General features: G+C 35.3%; 1 long non-coding RNA gene and 1 other non-coding gene across 2 annotated transcripts; one reads left to right on the top strand and one right to left on the bottom strand.

Annotated features, from left to right (window-relative positions):
- Positions 1-22: 22 nt before the first annotated feature.
- TRNAW-CCA (transfer RNA tryptophan (anticodon CCA)) lies at positions 23-94 on the top strand. Its single transcript has one exon. It is a non-coding gene; the product is annotated as a tRNA-Trp (tRNA).
- A 6,100-nt stretch (positions 95-6,194) lies between these two features.
- Positions 6,195-11,797, bottom strand: LOC135153864 (uncharacterized). Its single transcript, XR_010293332.1, has 3 exons — positions 9,907-11,797; positions 8,127-8,240; positions 6,195-7,463 (listed from the first exon to the last, which is right to left on the bottom strand). It is a non-coding gene; the product is annotated as an uncharacterized LOC135153864 (long non-coding RNA).
- Between the last annotated feature and the right edge of the window lie 10,710 nt (positions 11,798-22,507).

Below are 22,507 nucleotides of genomic sequence, written 5' to 3'. Positions count from 1 at the left end.
GGGTCGCCCTAGCTACTAACCCGTCTCTGTGGTCTAGTAGATAAGGCACCGGCGTCCAAAGCTGGGGGCCCGGGTTCGATTCCCGGCAGAGACATTTTTTCGGCATCACCAATTTTTCCAAAAAGGGTAGATAGCTCTGGGGAACCTTGATTTAGACTACGCCTACCATTGTTCTCTTCATCCATTTCTTTCACACAATATATATATATATATATATATATATATATATATATAAATGTGTTAAGTTATACAACAGCTTTGGCAACTCTTTTATTTAAATATTGTAAAGAAATGGATGAAGAGAACAATGGTAGGCGTAGCTTAAATCAAGGTTCCCCAGAGCTATCTACCCTTTGGATATTCCAAAGGGTAGATAGCTCTGGGGAACCTTGATTTAAGCTACGCCTACCATATATATATTTATACTTTTTGCTGACATAACATACCAGGAATTCACTCTTTTTGAACGGGCAGCGTTGAAGTTGAAATTGAATAAGGAAGAAAATTCACGTATTAAACTGATTTGAAAGTCACAAAAATAAAGAAAGGTAAGAAAGAAAGTAAAATAATAATGAAAGATTGTGAAAGTTGCAATTGTGACAGTTTGGGATAATCAGAAAATAGAGCATCATCATGCAAAATGTAAATCTCAAGTTGGCAATTTATTGCACATAACCCTCTCTTTAAAAAAATCAGTTACTTAGTTATCTTTTGATCAAATTTTCGATATGCTTCTCTTTTCAATATGCTTCTATGTTTTTTTTTTTGAAAAAAATATCTTATTTTCGTTCGATTTCCATTTAGGATTATGTTGATAAAAAATGACGGAACTTTTCCAATAAAGTGCATTTGACACTTGCCATGTGATTCATCATGTTTATAGGCGTATAATTATGGTTTGTGTATAGTTTTTTTATTAAGGTTGCTATATAATAAGTATTCGGTTCATTTATCGCTTTGTCTGTATGATCAATATATCTATATTATTATTACTATCATACCGAGGCACATCTGCCGACGCCATATCCCCAATATCATGATTGTGTGATTAACCTGGCAATTTTTTACAAGGAATTTAATTACAAGGAATATGATTATTTACGATTTATTAGATGATTTCTGTATGTTTTTTTTATAATGGTAGCAAACAGAAAATGAAACTGAAGAAGTTTACCAATAGATTTTTTAAAATGTATATTAAAAAATATATTTGCCAGTAACGATCAGTATTATATTAATTATTTTGATTAAAACACATTTGCTTAGGGTCTATTTGTTTCACGCAAACACATCATTCCTTCATAATGTTAATTCGGGCTTGTGATTAGAGTAGATAACGTCACCTATTAAAAGAGGGCGGGGGAGGGCGGCAGCAGGGGCAGCACCCGCAGCGCTGTCAGAAGATAAAAGCGGCGCTTATATATTAAGGCAACCGCACGCGCACCTTACGATTGGTCTGCGACCCGATTTCAGAATAAAATGTAGTAGAATTTGATGCTAACATTGAGACTTGGAATATATACTGTGTAATGTTCTAAATCATCGTACGAATACCTATGTTCAAATCTGTGACTATGCTATCATCCTTAGAATAAAAGCGAATTTGATATCTAGTCGTAATGACGTCATAGCAGTCGCACGATTGGCTACGATTTGAAACTAATTTGGCCTTTACTCCGAAATAAAAGCTTGCAATCTTTCAAAATGGTTATTTTAGTATTTTTTAAATTAATTTAAACCTCAAATAAAATGATATGTTCCATTCACATTTTCAGAAAATGAGCAAAATGCGATTTGTTCCAAAATCGGATCGCGAACAGTCGTAAGGTGTGCGGTGGCCTTTAGACGTTTCGTTTTCAGTTTAATATACATTAATGTTTCTCCTCGCGCTTTGAGCTTGCATCATTATTTAGTGACATACCGCGCTCGCATTATTTGATCGGTGAGATATGTATGCTCGTTATGAACAGTGACGGCACCAAGGGGGAGGGAACAAAAAGGCACTTTTTTAATTTGGAAAATTTTCTCATTCAGTCACTGTTAGCTCCCAACAATATCAGTCACTAACACATATCTTTCAGGTCGTTATATATAATATTCAAAACTTCGTTCTCACTTTGAGCTCGCAGTGGCTGTTGATTGAGATAAATAAATGATATGTTCAATATGATGGGGCTTAAAAGTCAATATGCACAGATTACTCCTCCCGTGATTTGAGTTTCATTAGCGACATCCTGCATGTTCATAATAAAAAAATATAAGTGCTGAATATTACACAAAATTCGCGCTCGATTTTGTGATTTTAAGAAAGTGCTTAAAATTTGACATATTAAGGACTTAATCTAAAAAAATAAATAAACTCGTGCTTCGCGCTCGATTTCTTTTTACTCGTTTATTTATTATTGTTTTGCTTTGTGAGATATGCAGCATGGTTGCAAAAAGTGCTTGAAATACCCAGGTCTGGAATATCAATACATTTCAGCTCGTTCTCGCGTCTTTCGACGGTTAGATACTGAATGTTATATTTCTATTTTTTCCGATGGAAATCATCAGAAACAATATTTTAAGTCATTAAAAACTAAATTAATTTCTTTTAATCAGTGAATTTAAAAATGATTATATAGTAATGAATTTTGTCTGAATGCAAATTCACATTGGGTTGCAATCATTGCATGAATACACATCTTCGAGCAATTTTGGGTCTGAACGACATGTTCCGTAACTTTGGAACCGCGTACTTGGCTCCCGGCTAAAAATAGGATTAAAGGGGTTTTGGTCACGTGGATGTAAATTAAAATACCAAAATAACGAGTGTCCCCTATAATACCAAGGAAAATAAATATTTGAGAACAAATTAATATTGAAGAGGAATTTTGATTTGTTTATTTGTAAGATATTGGAAAAGCCCGATTTCTCTCTCCAAATGAATATCTTCGCAAACCATCACATCATTTGGTTTTATAAGTATTTGCATTAACAGCTAATGAAAAGGTAGCGGGATTGAATTACTCATGAATATTATGTTGTTATATAAAATGTTACAAGTGCTTTCTTTATAAACTGCAACTTTGCCAACTTTGATACAATAAATTAATAGTTCAACTCAACACCCCCGCACCACCCCTCAGTTCGTTGCCCCACACTAAATCTGACATCGATCTCAAACCAGCTGATTTAGTGTCAATCGCTTTTATTTCAATATTCTTTGTCAAATAAGTCTATTCTGAAGAGCATTTCCGTTCACAAGTTCAGTTTGTGCAGTGTGAATTTATTTTGGGGTCTGATGTTTGAAAGTGTATACATTTGCTTGATGAGAGGAGTTTTTAAATGGAAGAGAGGTGGAAACCCAGAGCGAAGGGCAGCAGGTGTTTTGTGCCCCTACATCGATCGGTTTCCATTTGTCTCTCTTTTATTTTTAACAGATGTGTAGAAATACATGTATGCTGTCATATCCTGAGCAGCGTAGACGAAAAACTTATAAATACGGGTCCCGATTAAAAATTCATTGATAAATTAAACCTTTCTTTCAATAGTTAACACTGTCATCAATGGTAATTACCATGATGCACCGTTCAACAACCAATCAAAATAAATGTTTTCCGAATGTAAAACGGTCACGAACCAAAAATTAGGTGAAAAGAATGGATGGGGAGGGGGGCTTGGTGTATATAACTTAAAATCATTTTTAATTTTACTATTCTCAATTCGCTTTTGCTGAGAACAATTATTCGACAGATATTAAGTTGATTTCTATTGTAGGTATGTCGAGAAACGTTTAACTATGGATGACATTACGTATTATTGATTAGTATGTTCGGTTCACTTTATTTACCATTTGAATTACTGTCTTTTTGTACTAAACTGTATCTATTTATATCTTCATAGGGATTGATTCCTTTCTCTCACTGTAGTTCACGTCCATCAATCAATCGCGGCCCTGACGGCATTGATCGGCGTTCTTTCATCAACATAATAAAACGCATCCGCTCTCCCATTGCCAGTCATTAGATGTCCATCCATCATTTTTTTTGTATCGAATATCTCTTATAAAAGGGGCATTACAAAATGATGCGACTCATTAGGGGATCGTTAGGTCTCCGCCATTGACACCACCATCATCATAATCATTGCAACTGTCATAACATACCTGCCAACATTTAGAAACGAAAAATCTGGACATGTAATTTCAGAAGTTAGGACGTCCTGATATGTGGCCATTTTGAAAGTTGAAAATCAGGACAATCCGGATAAAATCAGCTGACAGGTCTCTCAAAACCATCATCATCATGACCATCCGCATTAACAATCATCATCTTCATCATATCATCATGACCATCATATCATCATCATCACCATCCTCATTATCACCAACATAACAATCATCATCTTCATCATCACCACCACCACCATCTTATCATCTTCATCATGTCCATTGGGTGATTCAAAGTTTGGTGCTCAATTTTGTATGTAAAAGAAAGCCCATCAACAGAAAAATGCATTCGGAATGACCCAATCTTGATGAAATAGCAATATTAGTAAATTGTCACTAAATAAACCAATCATTCAACCAGTCAATAAGTCGACTAAGCAATCTAATGGACCAACCAATGAATCAAACTATCGCCCATCTTGCATGTCAATAAACGAACTGATCAATCAACTACAGTACTACACTATTAAATTCCCATAAACCATTAGAGGGGAAGTTGACCTTGACGATAAGTTTTAATTAGAGCATGACGATTGTACAGAATTACAGAAAAATAATTTTTTTAAATAAAAGTTTTTATTTTGTGGTCACAGATGAACAGCTCCTTTACACTTCTGTATAATGTATATTTTCATCAAACCTTTACCAATACTTTTTTTTCTGAATTGTTTTTATGCTTTTGTTAAAACTTAAAAACAAGGTGAATTCCTCTTTGAACAAATCATTGTAAAACTTCCAAGAAATCATAAAATGTATTAAGTATACACTGATCATTGACATGTACTTGGTTCCGAGGCACAACTAGTCATTATTAGCAGTGGCGTACCTAGGATTTTCCACAGGGGGGGGGGGGGGGGGCAAATTCGTCTGCAAAAAAAAAAAAATTTGACAAGCAAAAAAAAAAAAAAAAGGTCTTCAACCACAAATAAAGGATCTCGTCCGCCAAAAAATTTGACAAGCAAAAAAAAAATGGGTCTTCAACCACAAATAAAGGATTTCGTACCAGAAAAAAATTTGACAAGCAAAAAAAAAGACTCGTCAGGGGGGCAGGGATATGTCCCTTGCATGGGTTGTGACTCGTCAGGTGGGGGCAGTCTGCCCCCCCCCCCCCGTAGGTACGCTAGTGATTATTAGTATGCACTAGGAAATTATTAATAACATTTGACAAGTCCATGAACACATCTATTTTGTTAGACCCTATCGTGGTCACCTTATTACAAAGACTACTGCTGCTGAGAACCAAGTATTTGTGATTCTATCATTTTCACAACAGAGTGGGGGTGGCAATGGGGGAGAGCCAGTAACAGAGATTGAACGATTTGGGAGTTGTTTTTAAAGGGATGCTCCGGGCTGAAGATATTTATATCTCAATAAATAGAGTAAAATTAACATAGCAAAATGCTGAAAATTTCAACTAACTAGGCACATCTTCATGAATATTCATTAGGTGGGCTGATGATGTCATATCCCCATATGTTCTTTTGTATTTTATTAAATGAAATTAGGTTTATTCAAATTTTTTTCTACCAAGAACTTAAACAATTGGATTGATAACTGATTTAAGTGCATAGTTATTTCTTGCTGCAACTCATTTCATAATAATGGAGATAAAAAATGATAACAATTATGATTTCACATAAGAAAAAGGAAAGTGGGGATGTGACATCATCCCACCTAATGAATATTCAAGAAGACATGCCTAGAACTGTTTCACTGGAATAATGCAAATCTTTAATATTCAATAACTTTGTTATTTGTTATCTGGTTTTGATGAAATTTTCAGTATTTTGCTCTGTGAATTTTACTTTTTGAGATATAAATATTTTCAGCCCGGACCATCCCTTTCTTCATCCTTCCCTCTATCACCAAACAAAAGGACAGCCTTCACTTTTCCTCGAAATGAAATAACTCACATTCGTTACTTCTGTGCATTTCCACTCGTTTGTATATAATCAACAAATACACCAGTCACAACACGACAAGATTGGATTATTCTCTTCTAATTTATTCTCACAAAAGTGAATCACAAATTTCTATCTAATAAAATTTTTATCACCATGGAATATCCATTCATAGATCACGATGGACACGATTATCAACATTTTGTTTGAATGGGTTACACCAACAATAACCAATTTGTAAATGTTATCTTCCAAAATAGATCGGTTTACTATGGCTAAACCACAAAGGTCTCATGAGTCAACAGATTCCATTAAACAATTTGGAAAGCATTATTGTGAATACCGTCTAAATTAAAAATGCAACATACTCAGTACTACTTTATAAGCAGTTGGCAAAGCTGGAATCTGTCGAATGGAATCATGTAACGTTTTCTCATCCCTGTATTCTGACGAAAGAAAAGAAAGCAGCACTTACAGGGTTGTAAGCGACATTCCCAGGGATATTTCAAATAGTCTTGTCAATTATTTCACCGCAAAATTCGCTCTCGTGACAGTTCAAGAAGCGTTTGACAGATTGACTTTATATTTAGATCATGTATGCATATGGGAGTGACAATGACCTAATTCGTTATGGGGTGTGGAGGTCAAAGGTTGAAGGTCACAGAGGTCATTGTATAACTTGAAAGCCTTGTTCTTGCAATAACTCAAGAACTGTTTGATAAAATCAACTTCAAACTTGGGTCATGTATGCATACTAGAGTGATGGTGATCTAAAATTTTGCAGATCACAAGGTAAAAGGTCATAGAGATAATCTAATGCCTGTGATTTGATGGTCTTTTCACAATATCAGAATAAAGTATGCAATAAAGGTCAGATATGAAGGCATAAATTTTGACTTGTGCAGTTGAGAATCCATCTACAGTGTAGTTGTAAATTCTAAAGCATGGTAAAGACAAAAAGTATTTTCAAACCTGTATATTACCAAACCTGTATATTACGGTCACCCAAAGGAAGGTTTTTCACTATAGACCGGTAGTTGACAAGACAGGTTTAACGGTATATACTGCCTACATGGATGATGTAGATACTGGATTCGCAAATTAGAATAATTCAACATCACCCTCCCCTTTGCAATACAAGAATTAATGCTAACAAGACCATGTAAATACTACAAGAGGTTCTACTGGGACATATTTTCAAGGCAGCATGAACGCTGCAAATAGCTTTATACACATCCTCTGTGTTGACAGAATGTAGATGATATGAAGAAATGTCCTCTTTCATTGTAGCTACTTCATACTGATCCTAGATGGAATTCCTCTGGCTTCTTGAAGACCACAGATACTGCGATCTGGAAAATAAAGAGTTAGATAAGGAAATATAGAGTTAGATAGTCCGGGGGAGATTCTTGAATAGTTTCATGGAATGTATAGGCATGAATACTATTAAAAGCTTATACAGTATTTTAACATGTTGTCTCTTTGAGAGATTACCCAATTTATCATCTGACATCACAAAGCAGAAGAAAGAATTGTCATGGTCTTCTACAGGAGTCCCGGATTTAAATTTTAGCACATCAATGGGCATCTATATTACACCCGAATCTATTGCTACATGTGCACTTGTAAGGCACACAGGACTAAGGGTGACCAAGGAGACAGTGACGAAACATGTAAATGTAACAGAACTGCATCACATCATTGTTGCTTTGTAAATCTAAAGCTAAATATTTCATATTCTGCAATTAACTCTTCGCACGCTGAATCATTTTTTGGGGGGATAATAATGACAATTGTTACGATGTCGTTTTCTTTAATTCAAGATATCCATATTGCACCATTGATACTTATTACTATTATATAGATGTCATCAAAGAACTATTGCCTTTTATTAGCTTATCCTATTTAAAGGTAGGGGAGAAAACTAATTATTACGATTGTTGAACTGAATTGTATGAATGTGCAGAATTGCAACATCAGCGCGCAAAGGGTTAATAAGTTTTAGGCTTTCTTACACAAATCCTCATGTGATGATTGTATTCATAAGCTTCATGATACTAGAAGTTGTCATCCTACACAAATGTGCACACCCAGGCAAAGGTGTACTTCCGTTACCATCGTCGTCCTCCCTACATGAATAAGAAACAGCCGTTAGCCTTAGAGGGAAAGCACAATATTGCTTTTCAACTTCAAACTTTTGATCATGAATGATCTAAAATTGATTCTACAAACAATAGAGCAAATACTGGTATGTATGAACATGTAAGCAAAATAGTTATAAAATTGAGAGTTCAGTTATCAATATTCAGGAATCTGTTGCAGGATGAATTCAACCTAACAAACTGCATTGAGGTCTTGATTTTGATATTGTGCCATAGACATCTTTCGAAAAAATGCAGGACAAATCAATTTTTTTTTAATTCAATGTCTAAACCAAGTTTTATTGTTTATTCAAAGTGACATTTCCCTTAATTTTTTTATTGACTTTATTATTATTTATTTTTATTTACTTATTCATTTTTAAAAATATTTCTTTATTTTTATAATTTCTTTATTTATCTATTTATTCATTTTATTATCATTATTATCATTATTATTATTATTTTTTTTTTGGGGGGGAGGATAGGAAAATTCAAAATATACTATTGAAAGTACTGTTAAAATAACAAGGGTATGCATACTTATAGGCAAATTTGATGGCTGTTACAACAAACTTGCATGTGTGAATATAGCTCAGGAAAATCAAAGGCTAATTTCATAAAATGATCAACCTTTTTGTACGTCCGACCCCCATTTTTCTCAAGTCTTACTTTACTTCATAAACAGACCAAGTCATAGTTCTTTGAGAGCATTTGAGACTGTCAAAAGAACAAGAAATCAGAGACAGAAAATTTAATGAAGGTCCCACATATAGGGGGTCAGACGTACATTTTTTTATGGAATTGCCCAAAATGAAAATTTGAATAACTAGTTCCCACTGTCACGATTCATAATTGCCAATTCGTCCACTCACCACATGGTCTACCTTCATTTAGTCTAATACCATAGTCTAACAACCATTTGGTCCAATCATCACTTCGTCTAATCACCATTTGGTCTATTACCATTCGTCTACAACCAGTTGTTCTAATACCCATTTTCTTGTCATTCATTTTGCACATTTAACACTTTAGTACAATTAGACCAAATGGTATATGGACTAAATGGCTATTGGACCAACTGGTTATTAGACGGAATGGAATTAGAATAAATGAAAGTAGACCATGTTGTGAGTAGACATACTGATGATAGACCAAATGGTAGCAGAAGAGTTGGCAATTGGACGAATTGGAAATAAACCATTAAAACTGTGTCTTAATCATGGAGATCCTAGAGATCATATCAAATTGTACCACAATCATATGAGATCAATCGTGGCAATTGTATTAATCGTAGAAATTTTTTGAATGGTCCAAAAATTGAGCGGTCAGTCACGAAAGGCCAATAGTGGCGTTTGTAAACGGATCGCACGGCAGTGGGAACGAAATATAACCTTGAACTTCTCATTGGCTAAAAGTAAAACTAGAAAATTTCTAAAAGCTATATTCAAATGCAAGTTTGGTACAACCAGGGCTCCGTAACACGAAGGTTTGCGATGAATTGAAAGTATGAAAGAATCGCACTGATTGGTTCCCAGTCAGTATTTTAAACAGAGTGCACTACAACGACGATCTTGATTGGTCATTGGTATTAAGCGATTGATAGCAAACCATCATGTTATGGAGCCCGGGACCTGCATGATTCTGTTCCATTTACCTTCAAAATGATGGTCGGTGATCAGTCAAAACATCAGGCCACACCCGCTATCAGACAAATCTGTAGAAAAAGATTGAGAGATCTAAAATTACCGCATGTCCTCCATAATCTATATTTAAAACGTGAAAAATTATGAGGTTTGAAACAAATATACTTCAAAGAGGGGGGAACAAAGAAAGAGAGTTAGAGAGAATGATGTACTTTATAAAGTTGGTTTATTTCATTTAAATGTATTTAAAAATATTGAAACTCCCACCCTAATTCAAAGCACTGGTAAAAAAAAAAACTATTGATAAAAAGCCCAGATGTTTTTGAAGAAAAAAAATGAGACAGTTGGAATAAATGAGATGTATAAATAAATGAGATGTTCTCGTATTTTTAAAAAAAGGAAGTATCTGTATTCTTTTTTAAAATCATTATTCAAAGTATTTCAGCTTTTTTATATGAATAACACATTGCAGAATCTGTCATTATGAGGATATAAACAAGCATGATTAAAATATACCAATATCATAATACAACTTGGTCAAGATATTGCTCTCATTTCAAAAGTATTTCATTTGTCGATATTCAATTGCACAATGTACAGTTGGCTAAATATCTCACATAGTAAATTTCTTCTGAAAAAATAAATCACATTATCAAGATGATGCTTTAAAAATGATGTTTCTTCATTACAGCTCTTGATACAAGTATTGGCAATGTCAATTGAAAGATAGAACAAAAAGCAGGGAATAATTTGGCTTTACAAATTTGAATAGCATTTTTGGTCATAAGAGAAAAGCTATCATCTAAGTAATGTACAGTCCTATGTAAAAATATGCTATACAAAAGACTTTATGCATTAGCAGTCTTTCAAACATGTGGAGCAAATTGCGATGTGATACCAGGAAAATCATTCCCTGAAAAGAGTTGCTATAAAAAATGTCAACAGGATTTCTATGAAGTTAATACTATTATGATTCAATAGTGCAGTGGATTTGCACGCTGGACAACTTTGTCCACGTATGCATTCAAAGTTCAGCCGATGTTTGTTGTTAGAACTTTGTACCTTTTACAGCCTACAAACAAATGTACTTGAAGATTCATGCCAGAAAACCTGCCCATATAAAGAACATATCTTGTGTAATAATAATTGAATAGCATGATTTATGGCATGGGGAAACCCCCTTCCTCATTGAATGTTTATTAACACAGACTAGCATATGCTGTTCATTGATTCTTTCAATTTTATTTTCTTAACGCTTTATACCAAGAAACTTTAGTTCTAAAAACACATGATGCACAAGATTAAACTGGAGTAAATGGTGCATTATTGGTTTGTATCCCAAGACCTTTTCAATCTTCAACTCATGGTAGCGCTATCGAAGTTAAGTTATCAGTACTGCAAATGCTTGTTTGAAGTTCAGAATGATAATGCGCGCTAATGAACATCACTACATGTACATGTATACTGTTGACTATAACCATGGAGCTATTACTGTGTTTTATAGCTCCATGCTAGAACGTTGCGTTGACACATACATTGCAGACGTAAGATTCCAAAGATGGCCGACAAAAGTGACATTGCAAGAACATTTTGAATCAAGCAATCACCTGAAGAGTGCTGTCTTTATTAAGAACAGTCCAAATTTTCATGAAGGCAGACTTATCTGCACATTTTTTTTTCTTTCTTTAAACGTCAGTTTAATTTACAAAATATTATGCAACCTTTAATGTCTGGATATAGCCCTTTCAAACACTTAAACATTTTTAGCAAAAAAGTAAAAATAAGTCAAATTCTATGATGCAACAGCAAAAATAGAAAACGTACAAGACTAGAACAGTTTATGAAAAAGTGTGGTGTTAAGAAATCTAAATACACCATAATGTCGTTCATAAAATTGAAGGTCAATATTAGTGCACGGAAGGTTTCTGTACACAATAAAATTAAGATGCGATATCTTTGTAACTTCAGGCGAGGTATCACTATTTTATCAAGAGAGAAAATGGGTAAAAAAAATCTTTCAAAGTGTATGACCAATTCATTGGTTGGAACAATATCACAAAAAAGCAATTGTAAATAAATTTCATGTTTATAACCCCCGATCTACAAGAGTTGCGTGTGAAACCTCAATTTAACCTGAAGTTCATCATATGGAAAGCTCATATGGGTGGTTCACAATTTACACAAAAAAAAAAGGAAAAAAAAAATTAAATGCATAAACTTCCCAACAATTACTGCTGAATATGATGGGAAATTTGTATTGCATGCCTAAAATGTATTTCACATTTGAAATGGCCCCAAAACACTACATCATGTAATATCACAGGTTAATGGCTATTTTTTTTTCTTTGCTCTGCAAAAATCACTATGTGTAAGTATGAATATATAAGAGGCAATTTCACATGTAAAAAAAAATGGGTTGAACACAAAGTAATTTTCCATAAAGTTTTACAGATACCTGAAAGTCTTGCTGGGTAATAGACGAAGTCTGAAGGTCGATAGACACAATTGAATGAATACAAACCATCGACGATTGGCACCACTCCTTCGTTTATTCCATTTTCTGCTTCACTTGAAACTATAGAAATGGCTGAAATGCTTGATAGCACATAATTCCTAAAGAAAGTAGCAATACGGCACAGAATAGTAGATGATCAAATATAAGGGGCGTCACCCTGCCTCGTAATGAGAGGTTGTGAGTTATAATGTACATTGCTTGCCCTGCCGGATGTGTGTCTCTCCTGAATTGTTGCTTTTTCCCCCTGACATGGGCTTAGGTCTGTTGCTGTATAATAGGGCTGGTACACAGCTCTATCTGAAGTCTGAAAGCAAGCTGAATTTTTAAAAATTTTCTGCCATGTGGCTTATGATTTCATAAACATTAGGCTTACAAAATTTAATAGGTATTAATGCTTATTTATAAATAATCTTGGACTCTTTATAAGGTCCCCTTAAGTGTAGTAATTGTAAAGTCAACTCAAGTTATATTGACATCTAAATGAGAATACACCCTTTCAATAACTAATACAGTCTGCCAATGCTAAATGATTCTATGCGATTGAATTTGTTGATATTTTACATTTAATTTCATCCTTCATTTGAAATATGGTAAAGGTCTCTTTCAGTAATAAAATATTAAAATATAATTTTGGGAAAATTACTTGTACATATAGTGGAAAAAATACCTTGAAATTGATATAAATTTTCTCCGATCAACGATAACGCCATTTTGATAATTGATTTGATAATGGTTATGAAGTATTGACATTCTCACATTTTCTGTTTGATACTGATAGATGAATATTTTAAACTGCAATGAAAGCAAATGGCTTTGCAAATGCATCTATCTGAATTGAATTTCATCTTTGAATATGTTCCCAAAAGCATTAGGAGACTTTTTTTCAAAAATTATTTTTATTGAGCATATCATTTAAAATGTATCTAATGTTTCTTTCCACCAGTTTTCAACCTTTTTAAAGAAAAGGGTATTTATTTCACCCTCTCATGAAAATAAAATATTTGATGCATTATTTAGGGCAGGTGGGAAGATAGAAATTTCTTGTTTAGGATACTCTGAGATGGTCGGATAATTACTAGCTTGTTAAGTGTCCATTTTGAAAGTTTATGTACAGGCATAATGTCCATCTTTGGACATACCCCACCCCCTACTTCGATAATGAGATATCTATAATAGCCCCTGAATTATTTTTCTATTACAAACACCCAAGGACAAGGGAATGAATTTAGCCTACATAAAGGAGTAACCTTTCCAATGCCTATTGACAATGTGAAATCATCAACAAAAGATAAATTCATTTCTTTACAATTTTGTTGCAGACTGCAGAGTTTCAATAGATCCTGCACAGTATGAACAAACCAAGCTTGAATAAACCTCAAAGCTTGTTATGAGAATCCCTCACAAAATTATTTTTTATTAAATAAAAATTAATTTTGGTCAACTCAATGTGGTTTTCTTTAGTACTGTATAGTGAGAAATCATACTGTACATGTAAAATACAACTTGCCATATGGAATTACATTACTTTTTTAATCTACGGGTAACACGTTTTGATGACTTTGTTTGCACTGCTAAATTTACTCATTTCATATGCTCATATATTGAGGTTATTTTCATCTTAAAATGTTTATGGTGTCCCATATACAAGAGCATTATCTTATAGTTCTTTGAGTAGTCTTCAAAGGGCCACATGGCTTATGCTTTACAACACTAAAAGGTATTATTTTGTTGAAAAAAATGAAAATTGAGGGGAAAATGTAATCAAAGAACTTAAAATTCGTATACAACAATCAAGTCAAAATAATAACTTTCAGTTCAACCCAAAGTCATTTGATATATTTTTCCTATATATTCCCCACCCCCATCTGTAATTTTCAATCAAAATAATGATTTAAAAAAAAAGCATACACATTAGCACTACAACTAGGAAAAAAAAAGAGAGAAAATAATAAGATGGATTCACAATCCTTCTGTAATAGCATACTTACATCAATACAATGAAGAAAATTCCAGTTCAGGTTATGAAAAATAATTTGGAGCCCCATTTGTAAAATAACACAAGTATGGTAATATTTCCATGGAAATATTATTTGATTGGCTGCTGAGCTGTTACCATGGTAGTTGCCATAACTTTTCAGTCTTTCATAAAACATGACCCTGATCAATGTGAACTCCCCCCCCCCTCATATTTTATGAGTCAGAAAAACTCAGCATTCAGACAATCATAAAAAAAATAATATTGCATTCTGAATTTATTTATATCTCCTTTGTGATTTTTAATTCATTGTTTGCATGTGTGGAACAAAATATAATGATATGGATAAATTTTCAAGTTTCTTCGAAACTATTCACTTTAGTTCTTTTCCAAGTTGGAAAAAAAAAACAGAATAAAGATTTCACATGGTTGTTAAAGATGACAAAATATAAATGAAAACTGAACACAATTTCTTTTAAATCCAAACAATTATTATCCAATTACACATGAAAATTAAACAGGCTCCTCTTTTTATTGAATTTCAAGCCAATTTTTAAATTCCATTATATGGGATAGAGGCTAGAGTCAACATAAAGTCTAAATAAATGTTTGAAGAGTTCATATTTTTTGCAAATATAAAACTAAGACTTTTTTGTTTTATAATATATACCTGGTGCCTCATTTTTCTTAAATTAGAGCCACTTTTACTTCAACCCCCCTCCCACCATTCAAACATTACTGTCATTGCAGACTTCGACCCCACCAGATTTTTAAGTCACTACCTATTCCCTCATAATAAATCAACTTCTAAAACTAAAAAAAAATACCAACTTGATCTAAATAATGCCCCCCTCCCTGATCTACTACCATTTTTGTGTGCAATTTGGATTTTACCTATTTGAGAAATCTGATACATTATCTTGCCATTTTAAAGAAAAAATAATCAAATGCCCTTCTTTTCTTATACCCCCCCCCCCCCATTCCCCGCTTCTCCAAAGTTGTGGACTCTGTCAACTTGCCCTGCCAGTATTTATTTGAGGGATCAAGTGAGCCTCGATGTATTCCCCAAAAACTACATGCTCCTTTTTCTGAATAGACCAGCATTCAATAGTTACACCAACATTTCAAAAATTGTTAATGGGATATCCCCCAATCTTTAGGTCATACCCTTTCTCTTTCCCAAATCTCCAATCTTTATTACTTATTTCCCCCCCCCCCCCTGGTGGCAGTATGGGTATGTGCAGCCCTAAACCCCCCCCCCTTAATGTCTTGCCAGCCGTTCTCAAGCAAATTATTCTATCATCATTCATACATGAACCTGGTTTTCCCCCTTCCTAAGGAACACATTTGAAATCTCTTGTTCTCTAGTTTTATTGCTCATATTCTTTGAGCCCTCCCCCCCAAAAAAAAAAACATTGATAGTACCATGACATTTGCTCCAGCGACAACTGCTCTTCTATCAATTCCACACACAAATGGAATGACTCCACTTCATCCCTGGATTTAACACCATACTCTATCCTAAACCTAAAACCCTAATCCTATATTTTAAGATGAAATAAAGCCTGGACGCCCAGGAGCAATTGTCGGCGGAGCAAATGTTGTGTCACCACATTGATATCCCATCTCCAATGATTCTATTGTCGATGCACTTTCTGCACTCACATATATTGGTGCCTCTTTGATGACCCCCTTTTCAGACCTAATTTTCAGTTCTCATGATACTCCGAATGACAAAATTTCAGTTCAGAAGCCACCCAGCCCCGCTCGCAAGACCCCCGTTACGGGACACCTCAGTTCCCCAGCCCTGCAAAAATTGTCAAGCGCGAGCACCACAAGCGAGAGATGCGCGTAAGGCTTCGCAACTCCCCACATATAACTAGTAGCCGCTCAATGTATGGCGAGCGCATTCACAGCGCTTTGGTGCAACGTACCTGCGGTGCCGTGATCCTGTTCCATAGACCGTTTTTCACACCGCGCAGTATATATTTAGTTCCCAAGACCCCGTATTTTACCCTTTAAGTCAGTTCCTTAGACCCCCATTTCAGAGTTTCGTGAGGCACACCCCCCCATCAAAAAATAATTTGAGTGCCCCCCCCCCCCAGTCTATGACCACCATTTATACCAACCATAACAAGGCGCAGTCAGCAGCGCTACTCAGTTAATTGAGAGCAAAATTTACAGTCAATACATTTAACGCGTCAGGTTTCAAACGTCAGTTCCCCAAACATTGATATCCCATCTCTACTGGTTATACTGTCTATGCACGCACCATGATGCTTCCCTCAATTCTGAACAAAAATGTCGCACAAAGGCAGTCAGCAGCGCTACTCAGTTAATCGAGTGCAAAATTTATGGTCAACACATTTTAGGCATCAGTTAACAAGACCCTCATTTCATGTTAATTTCCAGTTTCCAAGCACCCTCATTTTTTTAGAGAGCCATCTGGTTTTCAAGTCCCTCATTTCATCAGCAACTTCAATTCTTATGGCTATCGTTTCATACCCTTTCCAAATCTGAGTCCCCCCTAAGGAGACATACATTGTATTACTTGGGATAGAGGAAGATCTAGAATATCCAGTCCCAGTATTTTTTCCCTTTTTTCCCTCTGCTGCATTAACAGAATGATGCAAATCTTGAAAATTGCACAGGAATCCCAAAACCGGTGTTGTTAGCTGGACTGGTTCAGGCCTTGGGGATCTTCTCCTTAGCGTCTAAGATTTTGAGATGGCCTGGAATTTTCAGTGAGATCAGCAGGAATAAAAGGGACCCCCTCACCCCGAAAAGAAATAAATAAGACCTAAAGACCTTGATCGCATGAGTTGATATTTCATAAAATTTGTGTACATGTAAAACTGATCCAATTGAATTTAATTATGACCTTATGACCTAGCACGACCTCTCCATCTTTATAATTTACATAATTGAAATTAGAGAACAATTGACTTCTGGGCCGTTGCATAATAAAAGTTACCATTATGGTAACTTGCATGATCCTTGATTCTGATTGGCTGTTGATCGTTACCATGGCAGTTACCATTGGATGGCAAAGTTACTATAATAGTAACTTTTATGCAACAGGGCCCTGCTGCTCATGTCCAAAAAATGAAAACTGTGCAAAGTTTCTAGTTGCCAATTTCATTGATATGGCCATTTGCGCCAGAGATCATGATACTGAAGCTGGAAGAAATCGACAACAGGTGAACCAAGATTTAGAAATAGAGACAAATTTGAAATAAAATAAAAGTGAAGCAAAATATTGGCATATGGGCTGCATTAGTATGCCATAGGAAATAAAAGTACCAGTAGAGTCATATTAGTGTACAACCACCATTACTTCAGAGAAAAAGACGGCCGCCGTCTTTGATTCGGGATCCTGAAGTTATGGACAAGCAAATTTCTCAAGAATCCTTTAGAAAACAGGACAAAATCAAGATCCTAATAAAAAAAACTAAAAAAGCACCAGGATGGTTTTCTGGCAACCGAAATTACCCCCGAAAAAATTGTCCAGAGTTAAATGAAATCCATTTTCCAAATTCTTTTTTTCAAGTTGGACTTTATTACCTAATACACTTATAAATTCTAAACAAAAAACTACATTGAATGGCTTATCAACAGATATTTCTAATCTCTCTCTACTATTTAAGTTTAGCTGAATTTAGCACACAAGAACAGGTTCCAGAAACAGTAACAGATGTGCCAAAATACATCTTAATAAAGGTTGCTCCCAGGCTAGGAAAAAACACTGAACCTGCACCTGTCTTCACACAGCAATGTGTGGAAATGAGTGTCCTGCATTTAACAGCATTATTTTTTAAGTCTGGGTGTTCTGAAGTGTTATAACTGGGTATGTTTTTAGAGAACCCAAGTCAAAAGTACACACAAACTACAGGGAGTAGGAAGGGGGGGGGGGGGGGGGGGCAAAAGAATTGTCCTGTTTAATACATAAGAGAGAAAAAAAGACAGTTGCTGAAAAGTGATCAAACCTGATCACAAGTGATACCTGTACAAAAGAAATGTGAACATTAAAACAAAGCTTGTCTAACATGTAACAATTTTACAGTCATCTACAAATGACAAACGCTATTAGAATTTCTTGAATATTTCCTGCAAATTGTTCACAATAACTGGAAACTTGCCCAACATTGTAACCAAATGTATTCAGACTAAATTCCAGGTGTTGTAGTTCTTTCAATAGTGTGTTTTCGCCCAGCGTCGTACGACGCTATCAACGACGTAGAACGATCTCTTGGTTCGTGCGTCCGTCGCGCTCAACTCTCGCTTGTAAGCAGTTTCGCAAATCGCTGATCGCGGCCGGATCGACCGGAAGTATGTAGACTGCATGACGTCACCACTACTAGGGAAAATCCCGCGCCCGCGCTCTATGAACTGGCTGTCGGCGCGGCTCAGCTCAGCTTGCTCGCTCTACAAGCGATCTGATTGGCTGTTGACGGCTGTTGACAAATCCTACGTTCTAATGCGGACGCCCGCTAATTTGCGGAAGAACCGTCCGTGATTTGAGCTCAAGATCGCTTGGGCCTCTGTTTCCATGGAAGTTGGCAATTTTTGCACACGACCCTTACGTTCTACGTCGTACGACGCTGGGCGAAAACCAGCTATTGTCGTCTGACTGGATATAAAGATATAAAGCTTCCAAATCGATGGATTCATATAGGGTGGGATCAAGATATGCCACATAACACATGACATACACCCCTGATTTTTTTTTTATTCGACAGTACATTTTAAGTTCTGAGCTTTCAGGCAATGAGACTGAAAACTATTAATTATGCAATCCCCCCCCTAAAAAAATTCCGGGACCTGAATTAAGGCGTTCACCTGAAAACTGGCATACCTGTTAAAATTGTCATCCCCACCATCACATTATGATATGAGGTGGTCCCATTACCTTAGATTACTTCTTCAGTATGGATTCATTAAATCTTCAGATGCTGAAATGGAACAATTGTTTTCATCTGTGTTCAGAGCAATATAACTCAATTATATCAATTGATTGCAATGTCAATTTAAAAAAATGTATTGCATTGAATCTTATGTGCAATCACAAATCAATCCATGATCAATCACTATGCTTTGTGAGAATGTGACTGGATCATTAGATATCAAATAGCATTTAGAAGTGCAAAGATTGCTCATAAATGAATTTCCACTACAGATATACATAACATCTACACATTTCCCAGAAAACACAATAAAATTAAAAGGGGCAAACATTTTCAATAAATGGTTTCTATCTTCTCAGTTGATTTTGGTTGTAATGTTCAGTGAAAAATTGCCTGGTACGATCTAGACAACTCGCTGAACTTAAATAAAAGCAGTTCAAAATCTATAAGTTCCAGATAAAGATTAAAACCAACAATATACTCATTTAAGTATCATGAACAGACTGCTAAAACCACGGAATGAATTAATATTACACAATCATCACATGGAAATTTGATACTCACTTATTTGCTTCATGACTTTAATCATATTGACAGTTTCATGGTCTGTTACTTTATATGTGTAGGTAACTTTTGGAGTTCATTTTCCCCTTCTAAGAAACTTTATATTATACATACCATACACATTTATGAGAATGTAGTGTCGATGTAGCATATTAAAGGGTACTTGCAGTACTATGCAGAAGCAAGAGGCACTTGCATCAAGTGCTTTCGCATGTTATTGCCAATACCCGACATGCCTGCGTTGTCATAACATCACAAATTTGAAATGTGTATTATTTGTTTTATAAAACGGATCGGCAGTGTAAATTTATAGTGGAAAGGTGGTTCGAATCCTCCAAATTTTCTAGTGATCGCACATCCTAACCCATAAACATGTTTTCTCAAAGCAATTAGCTAGACAGTTTCCCAACCCACTTTTCCAACTGAAGTCATTTGGCTACTCAGAATTCATCACAACCATAAAAATATGGCAATTGCTTGTATCTCTCCTCCATCTTAGATTATTACACTGGAAGCTCCCAAATGGTAGGAACTGCATGCTATTATTCAAATTAAGTTACATGGCATTCTAGTCTATAGACACACAGATTTCTACTTCATTTGGAATTAGAAACAATTCTTGAGTTATATTATAGAAGTCATTACTGAGTCTAATCTGCTATCACCCACTATATTTTTTTAGGAAAGTTGTCTTATACAGTAATTTTGAAATAGATTCATCTTTAGGAAATTTGAAATAGATCAATTTTTATGTCATTTGAGATGGAAATTCAAGACATCACACAATGCAGAACCTTGCCTACACTTCCAAGGTCAGTGGTCAAAAGATAGCACGGGAATGGTTAACTAACATTCAGAGCTGAGAAAAAGTTAAACACAACACTCTGAATGTGCTGGCTTTGGTGATTGATGTAGGGACAGTGATATTCTGTTTTACAGGTAAATAAAACAGAAATTCCTATTGGTTCTTATACTTTTCATGTAAAAATTTCATGGAATTCACCTTTGCAAAACGGAATTCAGGTTTTTGCTGTGTACATTTTCAGTGACAAAACAGAATTTCCATTTTTAGATCAAGTTGAAAAATGGAAGACAATTTTTTAAAATGGAAAATCACTGTCTCTATATGATGCCAAGGGTATAAGTTATTGTTGACCTAGTTAGTCGTCTATTGGTCTATAGACTGTTCCAATAGAAGTCATGTGAAGTGCCTTCAGGTATCCATCTACATACATGAATACCACCCTAATTCTCAACCATTGTTGTTTTCTTGGTTTTTCATTGGACAGCTTCAGACGAATGGCAATACCTGTGAGACTTTATAAGGAGGAAAGAAAAACATGTCAAGAACAAAATATCATGCTCTGAAAAAGATTAGCGAATTCAGTATACGTCGTCGTTGTGACAGTAAAACAAACAGTATAAATAAGGAGAATTAAACTTTTTAAAGCAAGAATCGCATGAAGGTCATGAATTCTGCTGTGAAAAATATATAAGTTCATAGATGAGAGTCTTGGTTATGGTTACCATATGGACATCTCAGTTTTAAATACATGTAGCTCTTTTGAGAAATCGAGGAACGTGACAATCACACATGGGCTATTCCACGGTTACTCACGTTACATTTGGAGACACCTTGACTCATACTTGGAGCTGTAACTCCATTATTATAGATAGGAACTAAACATCTCTTTATCACAACAGAGTACGCAGTCTGACTATCCTTTGTATAAAAACAAAACTTGGGAAATTTCATTATGCTCCTGGCAAATCTTTGAAATGTGTCGGTTACTCATTTTACATGATTTGGACATGCATAAAATGAAAAGTGGACATAAGTGAAAAGTGTCCTCATGCAAGGCTTTTATGAAAGTTGATTATATTCATTTCAAAGAAGTATATTAGAGAGACAAATTTGTATATAATTAAAAAATAAAGAACACATGGTTTTTACTAGGGGTGCAGATAAAGTGGTTACTCACGTTACGGTTCAGATGGGCTATATGTACAAAGACACATTGAGCTCATGTCCACCAACCTATGGAATTGCCCACATGATTTTTGTGCATGTATCGATATGAAAAGATTTTTATTTTTTATGTTAAATTAGGGCTTAAATTATCAACCCAAAACCAACAAGGCCACAGCCTTTTATGACCTATTGATTGTTCTCATTGCCCCTCTCATGAGGTGGTTTCAGACCGCCTCGAAGTTCGCCAGTTCCAGGTATTCTCTGATCGGGAAATTTACCCCGATCAGAAAATACCAGGTATTTTGGCGGTCTGAAAGCAAACTACGCGTAATATCCCCGAAAGAAAATACCCGATAAATAGTAGGTACTTGGCGAAATTACGAGAACTTTCGCTGGGATTTTTCCAAGGTCGTGGGTATTTGGGCGGTCTGAAAGCAAATTACGGGAACTTTTAGCCCAGCGTGTCGTTGGGTGCGGCGCCGTGCATGGGTTGCTGCTGGGCTAGTGATTTTGAATTTCGCGCCTTGCTGCTTATCAGACCATACTGCGCATGCTCGTAACTTCAGGAACTTATCCCGAAGGGTATGTTTCAGGGCGGTGTGAATGCAGGAATAATTAATGGGTATTTTTCAGTCTAAAAAAGTTCTCGTAATTTAACGGGGATTCTTGTGATCGAGGCGGT

This window comes from Lytechinus pictus, chromosome 4 (assembly GCF_037042905.1).
Source record: "Lytechinus pictus isolate F3 Inbred chromosome 4, Lp3.0, whole genome shotgun sequence".
Classification (NCBI taxonomy): domain Eukaryota; kingdom Metazoa; phylum Echinodermata; class Echinoidea; order Temnopleuroida; family Toxopneustidae; genus Lytechinus; species Lytechinus pictus.
Note: the sequence above shows the minus strand (reverse complement) of the source record. Positions and strands in the feature narration are given on the sequence as shown.